This window comes from Talpa occidentalis, unplaced genomic scaffold, assembly GCF_014898055.3.
Source record: "Talpa occidentalis isolate TD23 unplaced genomic scaffold, MPIMG_talOcc4v2.1 talOcc4.5, whole genome shotgun sequence".
Classification (NCBI taxonomy): Eukaryota; Metazoa; Chordata; class Mammalia; order Eulipotyphla; family Talpidae; genus Talpa; species Talpa occidentalis.
This window is the reverse complement of record NW_023604861.1, coordinates 104,327,806-104,348,344: the sequence shown is the minus strand read 5'-3', so window position 1 is coordinate 104,348,344 and position 20,539 is coordinate 104,327,806. Positions and strand designations below refer to the sequence as shown.

The following is a 20,539-nucleotide window of genomic DNA, read 5'->3' as shown; positions in this document are numbered from 1 at the left end:
GGGAGTCAGTTATGGTGGTTCTAGGAAGGCACACAAACAAAACTCAGGCAAATTGAGTTCTGTCTATTCCATTGAAAAGAAATAAAGAGATTAGGTCTTCCTGGGAGAAGCCCTTACAGAGAGAAATTTCAAAAACAACCTTCACTCAGCCTTCAGAGCCCTTATCATAAGATCTGGCTTTGCCAAAAAGACATCTTTTGGGGTGGCAGATGTGTGTTCTCTTACAGGCCCACCTTGGAACTTCCAGTTTAGAAGTTGAATTGAACTTTTCTTCACTCTTAAGAATAGATCAATCCAATTAAACAGTTGTATTTAATTTCTGGAGATGGTCCAGTGTGGGCCCCAAAGGTAAGTCTATATTCTGTAGGCAACAGGAGACATTTTTACAGAAACAAAAGAAAAGCAAAGGTTAAAGATCTAAGCAAACCACAAGCCCAGTTGGTAGTCCTGAGGGAAGCCAGTTAAGAAGATTTCTGGATATTGGGGCTCGAAGCATCTTCAGATGGGGTGAGGGCAGCCAGTGGTTTCCCATTTGCAGTTTGATGTCATCAAGTATTTAGGAAAACATCAGCAGTCAGGGCATCCCTTTTTATAAGGTATTTTTGTCTAGAACTCACTAGGGAATGAAAATATGTCTCAGAGCTAGTGATTTGGTTAACAGAAAGCCTTGAGGGTATGTTGTATTCTTGAAAAGAAGTAGATTCCTTTTTGCCAATGTGACCACCAGTGACTTCAAGCTGCCTCGTTTTGACTATTTGCCATCTGTGTCTGAGAAAACAGCAGAATATGCTATGCTAGAAAACCCATCGAATCCTCAAGGATTAAAACAAGACTATTTCTTGTTCCCATTGCATGTCCATTGTGGGTTAGAGAGGAGCCTGCCAGTTGTAGATACTTAGGGACTCAGGATGATGCAGACTTCTAGCTGCACCTGCATTCATCCCCACCATGGAAGGGGACAGGACCATGGTTTCAAGGCTGCTTCTGTCCAGAAGTAACACCTGCCACGTCTCACTTGACATTGGTCAGAAAAGGTCACATGACCACACTTATCTTCAAAGTAGTGGGGGCCTTTAATTCTACTCTGATACCAGACGGAAAGAGAAATATAAACTGCCTATTGATACCACATTATGTGATAAACATAACCACACAGGAAGGAGATGTCTCTCTGTTTGAGTGAGTTCTGCCATTGTGGACTTCTCTGTCCCAGACATTTATGAGCATAAGTAAAAAGTGTTGTCATATGTCTTCACAATAGTCCTCATGAAATGAATGTTCTGGCTCCTTGGAATCTTATGGTACAGGAGTTTCAAGGACTATTGATATTTTGAAGTGCTTTCAGTGACAATGACTATGATAAAAATAATAGAGATGAATAAAACCCACAGAGAGAAATACATTCCTTAAAAAGTTGCTTTAAGCCTCCTTCTCCCCATTCTTCTGAAAGTGCCTTTCAAGTCTTAACTAGAGAACATCTTTATGAGCAGAATAGTCAACATTAGATGAATAAGGAAGATAAAGACTTCAGAGAAGATAGGTGGAGAGATATCTCAAGTCTCTAACATGGAAGTTAAAGTGTTGAATTTATTTGGGGGGGGGATTTGTCTTTAATCACCAAAACTACCTCCACCCTTAGCACCCTTACCAACACCACTCTCACCCCCACCACCACCACCATTACCCGTAGCACTAACACTACTGCTACCACCACCATCACCACCACCACCAGCACTTCCACTACTACCACCATCTATGATTATGCAAACATACTTGCATGATTCATACACTGTTTCTCTTCAGACCATCATGGGGACCATATAATTAAGATTCATAGCAATTATATTCTTTTCTACAGATTGCATAATCCTGGAAATGAAAAAGGTTGTAAGAAAAGTGACGATTCAGAACTGTCTTGGGGACTTGGGTTTAGACTAAACCTGTCTTTCTCTTATATTTGTCTTTTTTTTTTACCTTTCAATTTTTTTCCCAGGCACTTTCTGTAGTCCTTTATACTTGAAAGAGAACCCAGAGTTAAAAAGTGACACACTCTATGACCTTCAGGTCCCAGGAAGAGGCTGTGTATTACTGCAGCACTTACTGTAACTCCTTTACTGCATATACCACTCAGGTGTACCTCTTTGAAGTACACAGATGTGACCAGGATTTTCAAAGTTGGGGCTATTTTTACTGCCAATGTCTGCTCAGCAACCAGCAGGGGGAAGCTAAAAGGACCAAGTACAAAATGAAATGGCACAATTACCCAGTGAATCCTAATGATAAGGCAGAATCATTGCAGTGGCCAGTTCTCATATCATGAAACCATTCATCAGTCTGCTCTGATTTGGGTAGATGCTCTAAGCTTCTGGGAATAGTGTTAGAGTGGGTTTTGGAGGTGACTCTCATTCCCCACAGAGCTGTGGACACCAAAGTTCTGTTGTAGACTCTGACTAATGTGGGGAAGGATGGCCTCTTTGAACATTGCCCTCAGTCATGTAGTTTTGACAACCCCCTGCAAGGCTCCCAGGCGTTGATATCTTTAAGCACCCTTGCTGGCTGAAGTAATGGAGCAGTGTCGAGAGATTCTGACCCAAAGCTAGAGTCTTAGAGCATTACCCTCCCTCCTCACCACATATTAACTAAATGAGAATGTTATTAAATTACCAATCCTGACTGCAACTGAGTATTTGCCGGGAATTCCATGCTTCCACCTCACATAATATATTTTATTTCTCTTTTGGGGATTTGTTTTCTGAATCAGTTTACTTCTTTGTGGTCCAATAATCACCAGGCGGAATTCTCTCCATCTTTCATCCTTCATCATTAGAAGAAAAATACAGTATCATTTTCTGGCAAGAAAAAAAAAATCTCAAAATGAAAGACAATATTTAGTGACCAAAAAAAAAAAATTCCTCAACAGTATTACTTTTCTGATGAATCAGAACTGGAAGTGATTAAGGGCTCAGGTCTTAGAACAATGAACACTCGTGTTCACTTCTTTTTCTTTTTAAAAAATCATTTATTTATTTATTTATTTATTTATTTATTTATTTGTTTGTTTGTTTATTTATGGAAGAATTGGGTGTAGGCCACAGGTGCTGGGGAGGGGGTGGTTAGAGAATTCACCAGAGACAGACTGGGAAGCAGAGCAGAAGGATTCACTGAAATATGCTGCTGAGAGGAGCAGTAGGCGAGACATGAGAGGTCTGCTGTGCCCTATATGGCTTAGCTCCCTGGCTGGTATCAAACTCAGGCCATAGGGGTGATAGCGCTGAGACTTAACCCCTATGCCACCAGGAAGACCCTCATTCATGTTCATTTCTTCATTTTCATATGAAAATCAGGCATCCTGTTTAGAGTAAGTGGGAAGGGGCTACTTAAAACATCTTTTAAGTGGTCCATACATAAATGTGTTGGCATGCTTTGAGGAAATGCATAGGGGAAATACAAAATATTTATTTATTCAACTAATACCTCCTGCTGGGGATTAAAGTAGCAAATTTGGGGCCTCCCTGGTGGCGCAAGGGGTTAAGAAGCAACCTATGAGACTGTCCGCAGTCACTGCAGCACAAATTTGATCCCCGGCCAGGGAGCAACCCACATGGCGCAGCAGACCTCTCCTGACTCGCCTGCTGCTCCCCTCAGCAGTGTATTTCAGTCAGTCTGCCTGTTCTGTTCCCCACTCTGTCTCTAGTGAATCCTCTCACCGCCCCCCCCACATACTTCTGGCCTGTACCCCAGTTCTTGTATGCATAAATAAATAAATCTTTTTTTTTTAAAAGTAGCAAATTGAGCTGACAACTGGAAGAAAGAATATATTCAGCAACTTAGTTTCTATTTCTTTATCCCAACTGTTAACTTGTACTTGAGTAGAAGTTTTAAGTTGTTAGAGTCCTTGAATATAAGATGGGGTTGTCTCAGATTGTATTTTCAGATAAAATATACTTGGTCTGATGTTATTTGAATTGGTGGATATTATTTTTATATATTCAGAATTTGAAATTACTGGGAATTTTCTGGTTGACTGGAATTTTGGTATGTTGTGGAGAATTATGATTTTAAGACTAGTTTGGGAACTTTCTTGAGCCATTTTAAATTGTATTTCATAAGACAGCATTTATTTAAAAGTCATTTAGAAATCAGGATTTACTATTTTCATTTTAAGCTGCTACCTCTTAACTGTTTGAATCAGAGCAGACTAAGTTTGGTTGTATTCAGTTTAATAATCACTATCTTTTTCATAGATGTACAACTATAGTAACTACTTGAAGGGATATTTGGAATGTAGAGATATTATGTTGAGCTAGTCATATTTTTCCCAGGAGACGGAATAGCTCTATTTTATTTAATAGCTCTAAAATAGTTCTATTTTATTTATTGTTTGTTTATTAATTTAATTGAGGTAACACTGGTTTATAACTCTGTATATGATTTAGGGGCATAGGCTTATACTGCTTCAGATGTACGTCACTGCAACCATTCCTACCACCAAAGCACCCATACTTCTTTATTATAGGCTGCTGGTTCCCACTCTTATCTCTCTAGTAGCCTCAATTCTGCAGTCATATTTCTAGGTTTTGTTTTGCTTAAGGAGATTCTGAGATTCTGTATATATAAATGATAGTATACTACTCAGCTATGAGAAGATGAACTCTTACCATTTGTGACAACAGGGGTAAAACTGGAGGAAATTATGCTAAATGAATTAAGTCAGAAGAAGAAAGATAAGTATAGGATGATTTCACTCATGTGGACTATAGAGAAATAAAACAAAGGCATGGGGTGGAGGGGGGCTCTCTGGTGGTACAAGTGGTTAAGTCTTAGCACTATGATGCTATCACCAGCTACTGTAGCACCAATTCAATCCCCAGCCAGGGAGCTGACCCACATGGTGCAGCAGACCTCTCCTGTCTCTCCCGCTGCTCCCCTCAGCAGTGTATTTCGGTAGATCTGCCTGTTCTGTTCCCCACTCTGTCTCTGGTGAATCCTCTCACCTCCCAACCTCTGGACTACACTCCAGTTCTTGTATCCATAAATAAACAAACTTAAAAAAAAATGGTATGGACAAAACAATCCAAACAGTTAATTTTTAATGAGTAGTTACTGTGTCCCAGACAATAGACTAAAGAATTTCACATCCATTGTTTCATGTGGAGATAGTAACTTTTATAGTAACTACAAGTAACATCATTTTAGAGGTGAGGACACTGACAAATCTAAGAAGATGCGTAACTTCCCCATGGGTCCCTAACTGGCAAGTGGTGGAATTGGGATGCTCCTGGGACATCAGGCTGGTTCCCTGCACTGTATATTGTGGGGCCTCTCTTACAGTGAGCAATGATTAGGTTGATGATCTTAAAGCTCCTAGGGCAAAAGGTGCTAAGTGCCAAATGCGAGGCTAGATTCCCATCCGCTTCTCGTTCACAGATGCTCTCCTACAAAACAACTGTTTTCAAACTGACTGTTCCATGGAAAAGTAAGCATGGGCACACGTTCAATTCAGTTTCCCATGTGTGTTCTCACAGAGGTTCTTCCACAGTTTACAAAGACTGGGAACCTGGCCCATTATTAATATTTTTAAAAAGTTATTCTGGCTTCTCTCAGAGCCATATCAGTTTCAAAGATCGCTGTCAGGGTGGGAGCAGCTGAGTTGAAATGGCCTGAATGCTAAATGCAGCCTTGGAGCGGAAACTTCTTTAGTTGAAAAGTTGGTGGAATATTCATAGACATGTAATATGAGCACAGGATACTGAGTCAGTGTCAAAATTTTGTTCCAAACCATATTTGCTATTTGTGAAACCAGCTCCTCAGGGAACTGTGGAGGGATAAGGTGAGGAGGTGGGTGGGGTGGGTTATAGCTGCCTTGAGATGGGCTCTGGACTGGGCTGGGGGGGAGGTCCCCTTCCCAGTGGAAGGAAGGTCTGCTTTCTGCAGGAATTAGGGATCTGGGGATAGGGGAATGGCGATGAGGTCTAGCCCTACACACTCTGGAAGGACCATCCTGCCACACATAAAGAAATCTTTCATGTCACCACCTAAGTTTTGTGTCTGAGATATAGAAAACTCCAGAGGAATCTATACAAAAATCTTTGTGTAGTGTCTTGCTAGTGTGGAAATGATACCAGCTACCTTTTCCTTGAAATTCTCTTGATCAGGATATTGATTAAAAAATCATAGAGGCATAGATTCTTGATTAGTATCATCTTCAGATACTTGATTTTTGTCGTAAGACTCACTGAAGGGATCATCTACTGATGACCCAAAAAATCCTTTCAAGAATTAACAAATCTCTCTCATTTTTTCCCTTAGGAACTCTACTCATCTGTAGTTAATCTAAGAATTAACATTTAGCAAATTACTGCCTCAGTATCTTAAGTGCCTGGTGGCTCAGTTGATTAGAACCCTGTGCTAATGAGGTCATGAGTTCAGTCCCCAGGAGGGCTGGTTCAATGCACCATGGTCCCCCTCCAAGCCCAGCCAGGCCTCCAAATGCACCCCAGTCACAAGTGGCCTTCTGGGGAAGAATCAACACAAATTGCTCGCCATTTGCAGGGGGGAAAAAACTCAAAGCAGATGCCTTGAGAACTTAGAATGTGACAAGGATCTCATGGGGTAACAGAATGGTACCCTAGAGGCCACAAGAGCTTCCTGCAGACTGTGGAAGAGCCACAGTTCCTGAGGGTGGCTTCCATGCTGGCTTTGATGTGTGTGGGAAGTTCCATTCGTGCAAGTTCAAGAAAGTGTCATCCAGGAACAGTAGGAGGTTGGATGTTATTTAAGAGGCAGACTCACAGGGAATCTTTTGGGGGAGTTTTGTTGAATTTTCACTAATCACTTATTTAAAAGATGGATCATTTTGGGTCTTCTAATTAATGGATGTAGTCATGCAAACCATGGGACCATTTCTCCCACAGCCAGCCACTCCGGCAACTTGTCCCAAACTGGCAGGAGACACAGTAGTTAAGAGCTTGAAAATTGTGGGTTATTCTCACTGTTAGGTTTTCTATCCATTTTCTAATCCTAGAAACCACTCCTTCAGGCCTAGGTCCAGTTCCAAGGCCAAATTGCACCTGAGCATGAAGGATACATTGATAACCTCTGAGGCCATTTCCTTGGGTTGAGGGAGGAATAATGCCTAATGAGCTCCAGCTGTGCAGTGCCCCTCCACCCACCCATGGCTTTCTCCCATTACTAGGGAAGAGGCCATCCATTATTTTTTAAATTTAAGACAATTTTTATTACTGTACTCTTGTTACATGGCAGGATGCTTTGTATCTAGAGGGAATTCAGTACTTTTTTGAAACATGAGTGGATGAAAGACTCAAATGTAGAACTGACAAGAATGATCATTTCTGTTGTTTTCTTGTATTTCTCTTTACAAAAGTGTATTTGGTTATTGAAAATAATTTGGAAAATAGAGATGAGCAGAAATTAAGAAAATAAAAATCACCTATAATGTCATTCCTTGGATTTAACCTTGATATTTTAGGGTACATGATATTTATAACTCCATGTATTCTGTCATATATGGAACTCAACAGTATATATTATTATATAATTTGTTAACTTATGAAAAGTATTGTGTGATATTATATATTCTTTCATATTATTATCTTTATTTTTTCAGAGCATTTTATTGCATGACTTGATTTCAACTTAATCAGTCCACATATTAAAACATCTTTGAAGTTTAAACTTTCTACATAGCTTTGTTATTTTCTTTGGGATAAATTCTTTTGAAAGCCATTGCATGGTTTCATGGCTCTCTAACTCACTATGTGCTGGAATGTTGTGCCATGAAAATGCATTCCTGCCAGCCACAATCTGGTGTACTACTACTCTTCTCCTTTGCTTCATTCTTTCATTTAAATTTTATTTAAAAAAGTTATTGAGGGCCTCCCCGGTGGCGCAGCGGTTGAGCGCGGGGTTGCGGGGCTGCCCGCAGCCTCTGCGGTGTCGGTTCGATCCCCGGCTGCTCCCCGGCCACCGGAGGGGAGTCCCACATGGCGCTCAGACCTCTCCTGCCGCCCGCTGCTCCCCTCAGCAGTGTACTTCGGTCCTTCTGCCTGCTCTGCTCCCTGCTCTGGCTCTGGTGAATTCTCTCGCCCTCTGCGCTTCTGACTGTGCCCGGTGCTTGTATAAATAAATAAAAATAATAAATCTTTTAAAAATAAATAAATAAAAAAGTTATTGAAGTAGCATTGTTTTGCATCCTCATTAGTATTTTGACAGTATAGGTAGGACATCCCTCTCAGAAGTAGCCACCGTAGCCCTCCCACCATCAGTCACCCATGGCCCCTCACTATAGTCCATTGTGCATTGCCCCTTCCTTCCCCACTTGGATTCCTCACTTATGTGGTCAGCTTTCAAGCTTTGATTTTGATGATTCTTTGTCAGATACTTTGCTTGGTTTATCTATATTCCACATGTAAGTGATACCACCCCGTAATAATTTTTCTCTTTTGGCCTCTTTTGCTTAGTGCAATCTCTTCTATCTCCAGCCATGTTGTTGCAAATGGCACGAGTTTACCAACATCTTATTGATCCACTCATCTTTTGTCAGGGGGAGGGTGGGGCAGGGCACATTTAGGTTGTTTTCATATCTTTATTTTTTTTAAAGATTTATTTATTTATGCATACAAGAGCTGGGGTATAGGCCAGAGATGCGGGGGGTAAGAGGAATCACCAGAGACAGAGTGGGGAACAGAACAGGCAGACTGACTGAAATACACTGCTGAGGGGAGCAGCAGGCGAGACAGGAGAGGTCTGCTGCGCCATGTGGGTTGCTCTCTGGCCGGCTGGGGATCAAACTCATGCTGCAGAGGCTTCGGATTGCTTCATAGTGTAGTGCTTAACCCTTCGTGCCACCAGGGAGGCCCCTGTTTTCATATCTTTATATGGATATTATTCAGGAATGAATATAAGAGTGCAGCTTTCCTTTCAAATTATGTTCATAGGCAAAAAGTAAATCAGTTATTTTATTTGCCATTCTTTTTCTTTTTTGCATTTCTTTTATTAATATTGAGACTGAGTATTTTTTTTCCTGTAATCATTTTAATGTCTTATTTGCAAATTGCTAATGTCTTTTATGAGTCATATATTTTGGGGATCAATATTCTTACCCCTCCCTATTTCATAAGGTTTTTGTAAGAATTAGTTGAAGTAATCTATTTGAATATGTTTTAAACATACAAGGAAATTCAGCAACACAGTTGTGAATGGTACCCTGGGAGTTACAGGAATGGTCTCCTGCAGACACAGAGTCTGAGTAAACAGGCAGTGAACTGAGGCTTGGTAAACTTTGCCAGTGGAGGGATGGGGAGAGACACTTACACATAAAGGGAAAAATGTGGTGGCTTAGAGCTTTGTTACTTAGAGAAGGTCACTGGAACTAGGTAAGGTCAGAGATAACAGAGGGGCTGGCAGCTCAAAATGTGAGCCAATTAGAAATAACAGGGAGCAAGATGCCAGGGGAGTTAAAGGGACCAAACTCAGGTTTAGTCTATGGCTCCCTGAAATGGGAGGCAGCCAGCCCTCAGCTGCTCTCAAGCCAAAGAAACCAACCAGTGCCACTGCATGTAGGTGTGGTCCTCTGGCCCAGTACACCTGTGCTTTCTAGTAAATCCCTAGAGAAACCACACCTGGGAAAGGCAAGCAAAATACATAGATAGGTGATAATTAAATAAAGAAAATTCTTCACTAAAATTCTCCCAGCATGTACATATATATATACTTTAATATAAATATGTTAAATATAGATACATTTGCTATATGTGTGTTCGTGTGTATATAGTTTGTATACATGTGTGTATGTATATCTATATCTATCTATTTATCTATCTATCTATGTATAAATATATGGATATATGTGATACAGTCTTGCCTGTGGTAATCTCCAGAAAGTGGTAATAAGGTGGGACAGGGAGAAAGAATTACCATAGCTTTTTTTTCACCTTTTAAAATATAGTATCACTCATTAAAACTATCATTCATTACTTCTTTAATTTGAAAATGACCTAATCTAGATAAAAGAATGTAAGATTAAAAAGACATATATGCTGTCAGTGCTGCTGCCACCCTCTACTCTGCACATGGGATGGGGAATTCATTAAGAAGAGGAGCTGAAGTTCCGAGCTGTCAGTGGAGCCCCGGGAAGCTACTGAGAATCACACCTGATCCCCGTAGGGTGCTGAACTCATCACATCACACTTAGATGACAGGGACGCTGCGCCTGCTTGGCAGGCAGTACTCTGGCCAACAGGTAAGACACTTCCTAAGCTGGGAGCAACACAGACCCCTCCAGATCAGGTGTGCATCGCTACATTTAAAGGAAGAGGCACACATTAATTGCAGGAGAAAGAACTTGAAGAACTTGAACTTGCAGGAGGAGGAAAGAAATTTTCTCCCTAGTTCAAAGGATGCCACTGCAGCACAGGAAACAATGTATCTGACTAGGGTTTTATGTTATTTTACATCAGATAAGCTGCTTCAAGGTAACACTGTTTCCTGTGTGGTCCAATGCTAGGCACTGTGCTGGGGCCTAGGGAGACAAATTGGGGATCACACCTGCGTTCATACATGGTTCATGTTTAGAAAGTTGATTTTATCCTAAGTGCAAAGGCAAGATTAAGCGTGCATAAAAATCCACTATAATGATGCAACACTCATGGCTTAACTCAGCGTGTGCAAAAATATATTCAATGAGTGCAAAATGAATGAGTTTATGTTCCATGCTCAGAAAACAACTCACTTTATTTTTAAACATTGATTTTAACTTCTGTGACATGAACACTTATGCCCATTTAGATTTATTTTTGTCAAAAGACCAAGCTACAGTGATGAGAAGAAGTCTGATGTCGAGAAACGTGTCTTAAGTGAAAGGTAAGGTTAATGAGATGGTGTGTGTGCAGCGTGGGTTGCGTGTGGTGCTCTGTGTCACCCATCTGTATCGTCGCCCAGTATGTAGGCTGAGCAGGTATCCATACTGCATCCATGGTACAGGTGAAGAAACAGTCTCAGAGAAGCAAAAGAGATGTGACAAGACCACATTCCTATGTGCAGTCCTGGGCATGCATGCCTCTGCCTGGTCAGTTTTCTGTGATGTCAGGACAAATGGTGGTCACAGTGGTACATAGAGTAGTGCAGGGTTCTTCTGGTGACCTCTGGGGTCCTTGTAGTAGGAGATTATGGGAGTAGGAAGGTACTGACATGTGACATGGAAACCTTAGTTATCACTCATTGCAACTGTGTGCCCCAGCCCATCTCTGCTGGCCAGAGAGTAGGAGACTCGGCACTCTGATTACTTCCACACTCTACATTTAATTAGGGCTCCCTAGTCCTGAGATTGGGGAGGGGCCCACGGTCAGTTCCAACTTTCTCTTTCCACATGGTGTTCTCTGTCATCCAGTTCTCCTTGAACTTGCCTCCAGAAGAATCTCCTGCAACTAGCATCACCCTTATTGTCTGAGGTGCTTTGAGGTGGTCAGCATTTTTTCCCCACTTAAAAAAAAATTATACATTTTTTACATCATTTTTCATTTTTGCACAATGTATGCATTTTCATCTTGGTTATAGTCCCCATACAATTCTCACCCCCTTTGTTTTGATCCTACTCCCTCCCCCCCCCCCCCATAGTGTGTCTCTGGTTTATAGTTGCTTGTTGATTTTGATTTTTACTTTATTATTATTATTATTTTGTGTGTGTGTGTGTGTGTGTGTGGGACCCTTGCCGGAGGCCGGGGAACAAACCAGTGCTGCAGAGGCTGCGGGCAGCCTCCCAGCCCAGCGCTCAACCGTTGCGCCACCAGGGGAGGCCCGGATTTTTACTTTATTATAATTAGGTTTTTTCCTGGTCCCTTATTTAGGTCTTCTAAATTCCTGCTATGAGTGAGACCATCTGGTATTTTTCTTTTTCTTTCTGGATTATTTTGCTGAGCATGATCCCTTCCAGCTCCATCCATGTTGCTGCAAATTGCATGAGTTTATCTTTTTTGATTGCTGAGTAATATTCCATTGTGTATATGTTCCACATCTTCTTAATAAGTCATCTATTTTTGGGCACTTGGGTTGTTTCCATAGCTTACCTATTGTAAATAAAATTTTTGCACACAACACTAATGATAAAGGACTGATCCCAAAAATCTACAAAGAGCTGATGAGACTCAGCAAAAACAAAGTAAATAATCCAGTCAAAAAATGGACAGAAGAGCTAAAAGAAACTGCTCCAAAGAGGAAGTGCAAATGGCCAACAGGCATATGAAAAAATGTTCAGCATCACTTGTAATCAGGGAAATGCAAATCAAAACTACCATGAGATACCATCTTACACCAGTGAGAATGGCACATATTAAAAAAACTAGCAACAACAAATGTTGGCAAGGATGTGGAGAAAAAGGAACTCTCCTGCACTGCTGGTAGGAGTGAGTGCAAACTGGTCCAACCACTATGGAAAACTGTGTGGCGATTCCTCAGTCTGCTAAAGATGGAGCTTCCGTATAATCCAGCAATTCCACTCCTAGGTATTTACCCAAAGAACACAGAATCGTTAATTCAAAAGGGCACCTGCATCCCTATGTTTATGGCAGCACTATTTACGATAGTTAAGCTATGGAGGTGGTCAGCATTTTGGGATGCACACATGGCAATTGGGCTAACTAGTGTTGCTCTCCAGCCACCATGGATTTACTGGTTTCTGGAAGGATCATACTGGAAATTTCAGAGCAAAATGATTCACACCTTAATGATCAGGATGTAAAATACAGTATTCTGAGTTTGAATTGAAGGAACCTGCAATCTTTGAGTTCTAGCTCTTCAGAAAAATGACAGTTGCTACAAGATGTGAACTTGATATTTGAAATGGGAAGGTACCTGGGAGCTTGTGTGAGGTAGGGAAACAAGCATGGCTTTGATGTAGATATGGGTTCCAGACCAGCAGCGCACTGACTGTTGTGTGGCAGGACATTTGAGTGATCTCTGTGAGACACATTTTCCATCTTTAAAATGGGGACAAATCTACCTCAATTTATTGGTGAGGAGTACTAAGGAGAATTGAAATATAGGGTTGTCAGAAAAGTATAAAAAATATGTCACGACTTTTCTGACAACCCAATATCTAGCCCATAGGAGACACTCAAAAAATATTCATTTCAGTGTTCTTCTGTCCTAAGTCATTTAATGAATCCTCCAAAAATAGAATGTACTTCAGTGTAGAATCCCACTAATTTTTTGTTTGTGGGACAGCCAGGAGGATGTTATATTTCTTTGTTTGACTTGTGTTAAGTTGACTTCACACTTTGAAAGGGAAAAAAAGGAAACCTATAGTAGCTCAAACAATGAGCCTTTTTAAAGCTTGCATTGGACATCAGTTTCAAAGAATATTCTTATTAACATACTTTCTTATAAATGGAGCACCACTCATCAAATATTTATAAGTAGTAGGCTGAGAAGTCAGCCCAGTGCTTAGCAAGCCCGGGGACATTTCCCATGTGCTCTGTGGGATGGCGTAGGCAGGGGAGACCCTTTAATTTTGTGACATGGTTTGGGGGCTCCAGCGTGAGAGGGTCTTGGCATGATTTCTCCCGGCTCTGGGCCTATTCTGGAGCCTTTCAAGACTCCCACATGTAGCTGGTCCTTGCAGGCAACTCCCTTTGAAGTCCACGGGAGCTCTTTGAATGGAAAACATACACAACGGGGTGTTGATGCAAATAAGAATCAGGCCTGATACAAGTGGGGAATAAAGGTGCCTCTCACCCCAAATATTAGCTCTTTAGCCCAGAAACTGTGGTTTGATCGTTAAATGAAAGTGTTTCCCCAACCATACCTCAAAATCTACAATCTACCATTGAAGCTCCACCATCCATTTGCTCAGGAGATGATAAACCTGCTAATTACCTGAGAGTTTTAATTAAGCCATAGATAGAGCAGTGCTGGGCTGTTTTTACTTTAAACATATCAATAAAATAAACATTCTCAATTCCAGGGGATCTTGCTAAATGAAAAAATAAACATTTCTGACTTTTGAAATATCACTCATCGGGTGTGATCATTTAGAAAAATATCTCTAATAGAGATATTTTTTGGTGGGAAATGCAATTGCTGTTGGAGCACAAAGCTGCAATTTGTAGACAGGTTAAGTAAATTAAATCACTCACTGTCTTTTTTTCCAATGGCTTTAAAAGTTAAAGGTAATTTGCAAAGAAAATGCTCAGTTTGAATTGGTTTGTAATATCTGTTAATGATCTTTAAAAAAATCCACTTATTCACAATCCTGTCCCTGAGGGAATTCCAGTGTGTTATCAGAAAAATTCTAAAGTCTGAAATGACATTAGCTAGTGATTTCTTTGAAATAAAAAGCCCCCCAAAATAAATTATATAAGGTATACAAGTGCACAGGACAATCACTTTGAAGAATAATATGTTTTTCATACCGAAAAAAGTAACAATTGAAATCCAAGCTGCTAAATTATAGCGTGTTGAATTACCGCAGTGTAGGCATACCTGCTCTGTTTATTTCACACATATATTGGATTCTTCCATATATTTATAGATTGTTGATGTAAAAACAGTAGTGTTAGGAGCAATTTTGATTATATTCATTGTGTTTACCATTTGGAAACTCAAGGTGTTGCCAAAATACAGGGCCTACAGGTGTTGCCATCCAGAATTAAAACAATAACCCATTTCTGTGTGGCACCCTAATGCCAGAGCAAGTGCCATTGCCCAGAGTGAGCAGATTGCCCCATGCCAGATAGCAGAGCTGTGAAATGCCAAAAAGGGAAACTTTTCTTCTCGACCCCAGTTTTTGCCTGGAAGCAGGGGAGTCTTTGTAACATGATATTACTCAGTGTAACTGCAGATGCTGGTTTGGCTGCTATAAATAGCCTTTTTTTGTTGTTTTTTTGAGAGAGGAGTTGGATTTTAGTAAACCTTTTGCTACAGGTTAATTATACATTCGGTAAGAAAGCATTTCCTTGTAGCCAGTCAAAATTTGTCACCTTTTAATCCTGCTTTATATAATAAGCCTAGAAATATATGTGTTCCCTGAAGGCTTCTCATTATTATCAGTTTTATACATTGAACCTTTAAGTTTTTTCTCCTCATGCATTACTCACCTTTTACCAAACTGCAAAGGTTCCAGATATATTTGTTTTGGCCTGAGGATGGCACTCTCTTCTCCTCATCCAGCTGACTGATAATCATGTGGGGTTCTTCCTCTTCCTCCTTTCTGCCCTGTGATGTCAGGGATGCAAACTGAAACCAGGTAAGAGCAAAACATTTGCTGCTATAAATGGAGGTATTCTATGTTAATCCTTCCATTTACTTATTCTAAGAAAACAGAAGGCAATATTTGAAACTTTGCAATCTTCAAAGGCTGGTGACTTGGTGCCTTATTCTAGAGTGAACATACCCCTGTAACACCCTCTCCCAGGCCCAGGACAAGAAATATAACCTGTGTTTTCGGTTGCCCCTGTGATGGGAAACCCCCCCTTCCCAAAGACAATCACTTTCCTGATTTCTGACAACATTGATTTGTTTTGCTTTGTTTTGAATTTCATCTAAATGGAATTACACGGGAGAGGTGTTCTACTGTGTCTGCTTTCATTCCCTCAGTAGCAGGTGAGCTGTAGGTATGTTGCTGGGTGTAATCGAAGCATATTTGCCTTGTTCTATCTCCTGCCATTGTGTCAATAATGGACTCTAGTTCACCCATTTTATCTTTGATGAGCATTTGGGTTGTTTTCAGCTTTAGGCTATTTCAGAGAGTGCTGCTGTAAACTTTCTTGTGACATCTTTGGTGGGTCTGTGCATGCATTTCTGTGAGGTATATAGAATACAGGGGATATTATTAAGTTGTTGGGTATAACTATGATCACCTTAATAGATAATATCAAATGGTTTTCCAAAAAGTGTATATCATTCTCCACTCCCGCCAACCAGTGAGTGAGATTTATTGACTCTGCACCCTTGTTAGCATCTGCTGTCCTTAGTCTTTTTGATTTTGGTCATTCAGGTTGTATATAGTTGAATGTCATTGTAGTTTGAATTTGAGCATCTCTTCATGTATGTTAGCTATTTGGATATATTGTGAATGGATTTTTCAAGTGTTCTTATTCTTCTGTTGCATTATTCATCTTTTCTTACTGATTTGTGGGAGGTGTTTATATATTCTGGATATGAAGCTTTTTTGGTTACATACGTCACGAATACTTTTTTAAAAAAGATTTATTTATTCATGCATACAAGAACCAGGGTACAGGCCAGATGTGCAGGAGGGTGAGAGGATTCACCAGAGACAGAGTGGGGAACAGAACAGGCAGACTGACTGAAAACACTGCTGAGGGGAGCAGCAGGCAAGACAGGAGAGGTCTGCTGCGCCATGTGGGTAGCTCCCTGGCTGGCCAGGATCGAATCTGGGCCGCAGAGGCTGCAGACTTCCTCACAGTGCTGTGCTCAACTGTCTGCGCCACCAGGGGAGACCTCATAACATCACAAATATTAATTACTATTATTCTGAGCTTGACTTTTCTCTCTGTGGAGTCTTTGGATGAACAGAAGGTTTTGGTTTTAAGCTACCTTAAAACCAGTATTTTTCTTTTAGTTAGTACTTTCTATATCTTATTTAAGAAAACATTGCTGACTCCATCAGCATGAAATATCCTCTTTTGTTTAACCTCTTGGAAGCTTTATTGCTTCATCTTTTACCTTTCCACATGACACTGGTTTTTGTATGTGGTGTGAGGTTTGTCTTTTTCTCCATAATATATATTTACCCTACAGCCATAATGGAAAATAGTTCCTTTAACTAGTGTTCTGATATGGCACACTTGTCATAAATTAAACACTCACGCATTTAAAGAAAGATAATAGTGACTTTCAAATTTTATTCTGTGAATTATTTATTTATTTATTTATATTTTAAAAAGATTTATGCATCCATGCATACAAGAGCTGGGGTACAAGCCAGAGGTATGGGGGGGTGAGAGGATTCACCAGAGACAGAGTGGGGAACAGAACAGGTGGATTGACCAAGGTACACTGTTGAGGGGAGCAGCAGGTGAGTCAGGAGAGGTCTGCTGCGCCATGTGGGTTGCTCCCTTGCTGCCTGGGGCTCGAACTTGTGCTGCAGAGGTTGTGGATTGCTTCATAGTGCGGTGCTTAACGTCTTGCACCACCAGGGAGGCCCTGTGGTGAACTATTTAATGGCATCTTTGAATGTTATGCTAATGTTACATTTCTGAAGTAAGGGCAACTTAGTTATGATGTAACATTTTATGTATTTCTGAATATGTTTGCTTAAATTTTTTCAAAATAATTTCTACAACGTGTGTGAATGAAATTTATCTGTAATTTTCCTTAGTGTCATGTTTGGTCAAATTTTTTATCAAGATTTAGAGTGATCATGAGTTGAGAAGAGTCCTCTTTACATGCTTTAAAATGTACAAACGTAAATGATTCTAATTTAGAGAGAGAGTGAGTGTGTGTGTGTGTGTGTGTGTGTATTGGGTTATCCAAAAAAACAGAACAACTAGGATATGTAGAGTGATTTAGAAGAGGAGACTTATAGGAATTGGCTCACACAGTTACAGAAGTTAATGACCCCATGAACTGGTGTCTGCAAGCCAGGGAGCTAAGAAACTGATGGTGTCATTCATCCAAGTCCAAAGCCCGAGGATCAGAGGGTGGGTGCAGTGGTGCAAGTCCTGGTTGGATTCTGAGGGGTTGAGGACCAGGAACTCTGATGTTCAAGGGCAGGAGCAGATGGGCATCCCAACTCAAGCCAAGCAAATGAAGAAAATTCACCTTCTCCTTTTCTTTTACTCAGGCTCTCAATGGATTGGATAATGTCCATTGCATTGGTGAGGGCGAGCTTTACTCTGTACCAAATCAAATGCTAATCTCCTAAGGCAACATCCTCACAGACACTCCCTGAAATGTTTTGCCAGCAACACAGAACATCCCTGATCCCAGTCAAGTTGCATATAAAACTAACAGTTACTGTAAGTATTTACTACAATTTTCTTTCTTTTCAAGTTCAGTATATTTTAACTTAGACTTCTACTAGGAAATTGGTTTTTTTTTTTGTGGGTTTTGCTTGGGAAAATAAATAGAAGTTAGACTATCTTCTCGAAGTCTCTTTATGGCACTCAGCCATCTACTCATGTGCCCAAGGCTGGAATTTGTTACTGCTTCTCAATCCAACACCTATGGCCAAGATCTGTTTGGGTTTAAAGGAGATCATATTGAGATAAGAAACTTTAGATCAATTCTGGCACTTTGATAAAACACCAATGCCCAATGAAAATCTTTAAAGCCAATTTCACCTCCTAGTTTTGATACCTTCAGTCACTGTTCCACAGGGTTAAACAAACAATAAGTACTATGTATCTCATACTGCTCTCCATTCCTGCTTGCTGTTGTCCTAGTTCAAGGCCTGTCAACCTATTGCCTGGACAATGGCATTTGTGAGACTCGTGGCCTTCATTTCATCTTTTGCTCAGCCATTCAAGTGTTTTGAAAGCCTGTTGCATTAGTCACATGTTGAAAACCATCTGTTGACTCACCATTGCTTCACAAGATGAAGTCCAAGTTCATCAGTGTGGCACAAAGGTTCTTCCATGGCCTGATTCTTGCTTCCCTCTCCAGACTGTTGTCTTGCCTGGCACCAGTCTTCAGCTTCACACACCAGCGGCTCCAGCTGCTTGCAATTCCTAGTGCACATCCTGGGATTCTTGTGACCCAGTTTCTGCCTATGCTGAGCTTTCTTTCTGGCACCAATTGTCATGTCTTTCTCCAGGAAAACCCATTCTTAACATTCATCTCAGGCCAGATCTCTTGACCCCACGTAGCTGGGGCTGCATGGTCTCCTGTCTGCCCATGACTGTGTCACTGTTGTTAGACCATGAATTCTTTCAAAGCAGGGCCCAGGTCTTCATCATCTACATAGTTCCATAACTTGCTGTGTACTGGGAGATAGCCTGCACTTAATAAACATAGATTCCAACGAAGAAACATCAGTCTCTAGTTGAGTAGTTGCAGTATCATTTTATCTATTTTTGGAAGCCTAAGATGGAATAACATGGTCAAATTGTTGTGACCAGAGGGAAGTAGGACGGCAAAGGCTATGGAAAAATCTACAGACATAATCTCTTCCTGTATAACAGAATGCAGCTCAAATGATTAAAACTTTCTTATGGCGGAATCCGCATTTATAGAATGGATTAGTAGGAAGGATTTTCTTTAAAGATAGATTTTTCCAGAGAAACAAATTTGGACAATTTACTCTAAGAGTTTAAATGAAAAAAAATAATCCTACTTAAAAGGCAAATTGACCAAAATTCTTCCCCTTTTCTCTTACTAATAAAAGAGTTTACACAGAAAATCTATAAGAAATTGTATAAGAGATTCACAAGGATCATTAAAGTCTCTACTAGACATTCACTTTCACTTTGTAAAATTGGCTATACCCTCAAAATGGTATCACATAAAAATGGACTTTCTGGGGCTCTTATATATGAATGGGTTTTAGTTGCACAGTGGTGCCATTCATTTTATTTGGCCCATTATTGCAAGTACATTCTAAATTTGGCCTTAATTATTTTTCCTTTCACAAAAATATTTTGTGGGATCTTTTTGAACCCTGACTACTTCCTTCTTGCCCCTTAAAACAGAATCCAGGAGTGTTATTTTTGTTCTCTTCTAATTAAAATAATTGCTTGGTTCCTTTTAACTAGATTCATGCAGTTATTAGCCTAATACATGGATAGGTGCCATGGGGTGCTTGAGAAACAAAATGAAGAGTGATCATGTAGCTTCACATGAAAAAGATTCCGTGGTGCCAAGGAGTATTATTTCCTTTCAGCCGGCATTTTATAAGGGCCTTCAGTGAACCTGGCCCCCCATACTCTTACTAAAAGGCTATTAAGTGAAAGAATAGTTCTATTTTCTTTATTAGGTATACAGCTAACTCAGTACAATTTGAAGAGGGGCACTTGATCTGCTGGCACAAAGACCCGGGTTCTGGTTTTAATCTCTGCCCCTGCTTTGTCTTTCAGAATAACTGCAATTGAAGAAGAACGCTCCGTATCCTCTTTGCCAGTTGGTGTTTATCTGAGACAGCGGAGAAAAAGGGACAGAGTGCCTGTGTATGTGTGTTAATCAGGCGTTATCAGCACCCTGCCCCAAAAGGAAGTGTTAAAATAATGTTTTTGACATTCAGACTTTTTTCAAATTTGATGTAACCTGAGAGTTGGCAAACAAAGGCTCACAGGTGAAATCTGACCTGTTGCTGGTCTTTGTAAATAAAGTTTTATTGTAACAGCCATATGCATTTGCTTATCTATTGTCTACTGCAATTTTGCTTTACAACTTGGAGTGGTTGTGACAAAGACCAAATGACCTATAAAAACTGAGAAATTTACGCTGATCCTTTACAGAAAAGGCTTGCTGACTCCTCATAGAGTAGATCCAATTCACTGAGTATCTATTGAATTCCTATTCCATCTGAGAAATTTGCTTATAGGGATTTTTATGTGGTCCTCAT

The 20,539-nt window shown here is 40.4% G+C and overlaps 1 long non-coding RNA gene across 2 annotated transcripts in view; it reads left to right on the top strand.

The window, feature by feature from the left end:
* LOC119259936 (uncharacterized) overlaps window positions 1–20,313 on the top strand; it is a 31,926-nt gene extending 11,613 nt beyond the window's left edge. The window contains exons 2-6 of one of the 2 annotated variants that reach the window (XR_005128606.2): window positions 10,026–10,261; window positions 10,807–10,881; window positions 15,130–15,259; window positions 17,822–17,996; window positions 20,052–20,313. This is a non-coding gene — a long non-coding RNA (uncharacterized LOC119259936). The remainder of the gene's footprint in view (window positions 1–10,025; window positions 10,262–10,806; window positions 10,882–15,129; window positions 15,260–17,821; window positions 17,997–20,051) is intronic. The other variant, XR_005128605.2, reaches the window with a different exon arrangement.
* Window positions 20,314–20,539: the final 226 nt, after the last annotated feature.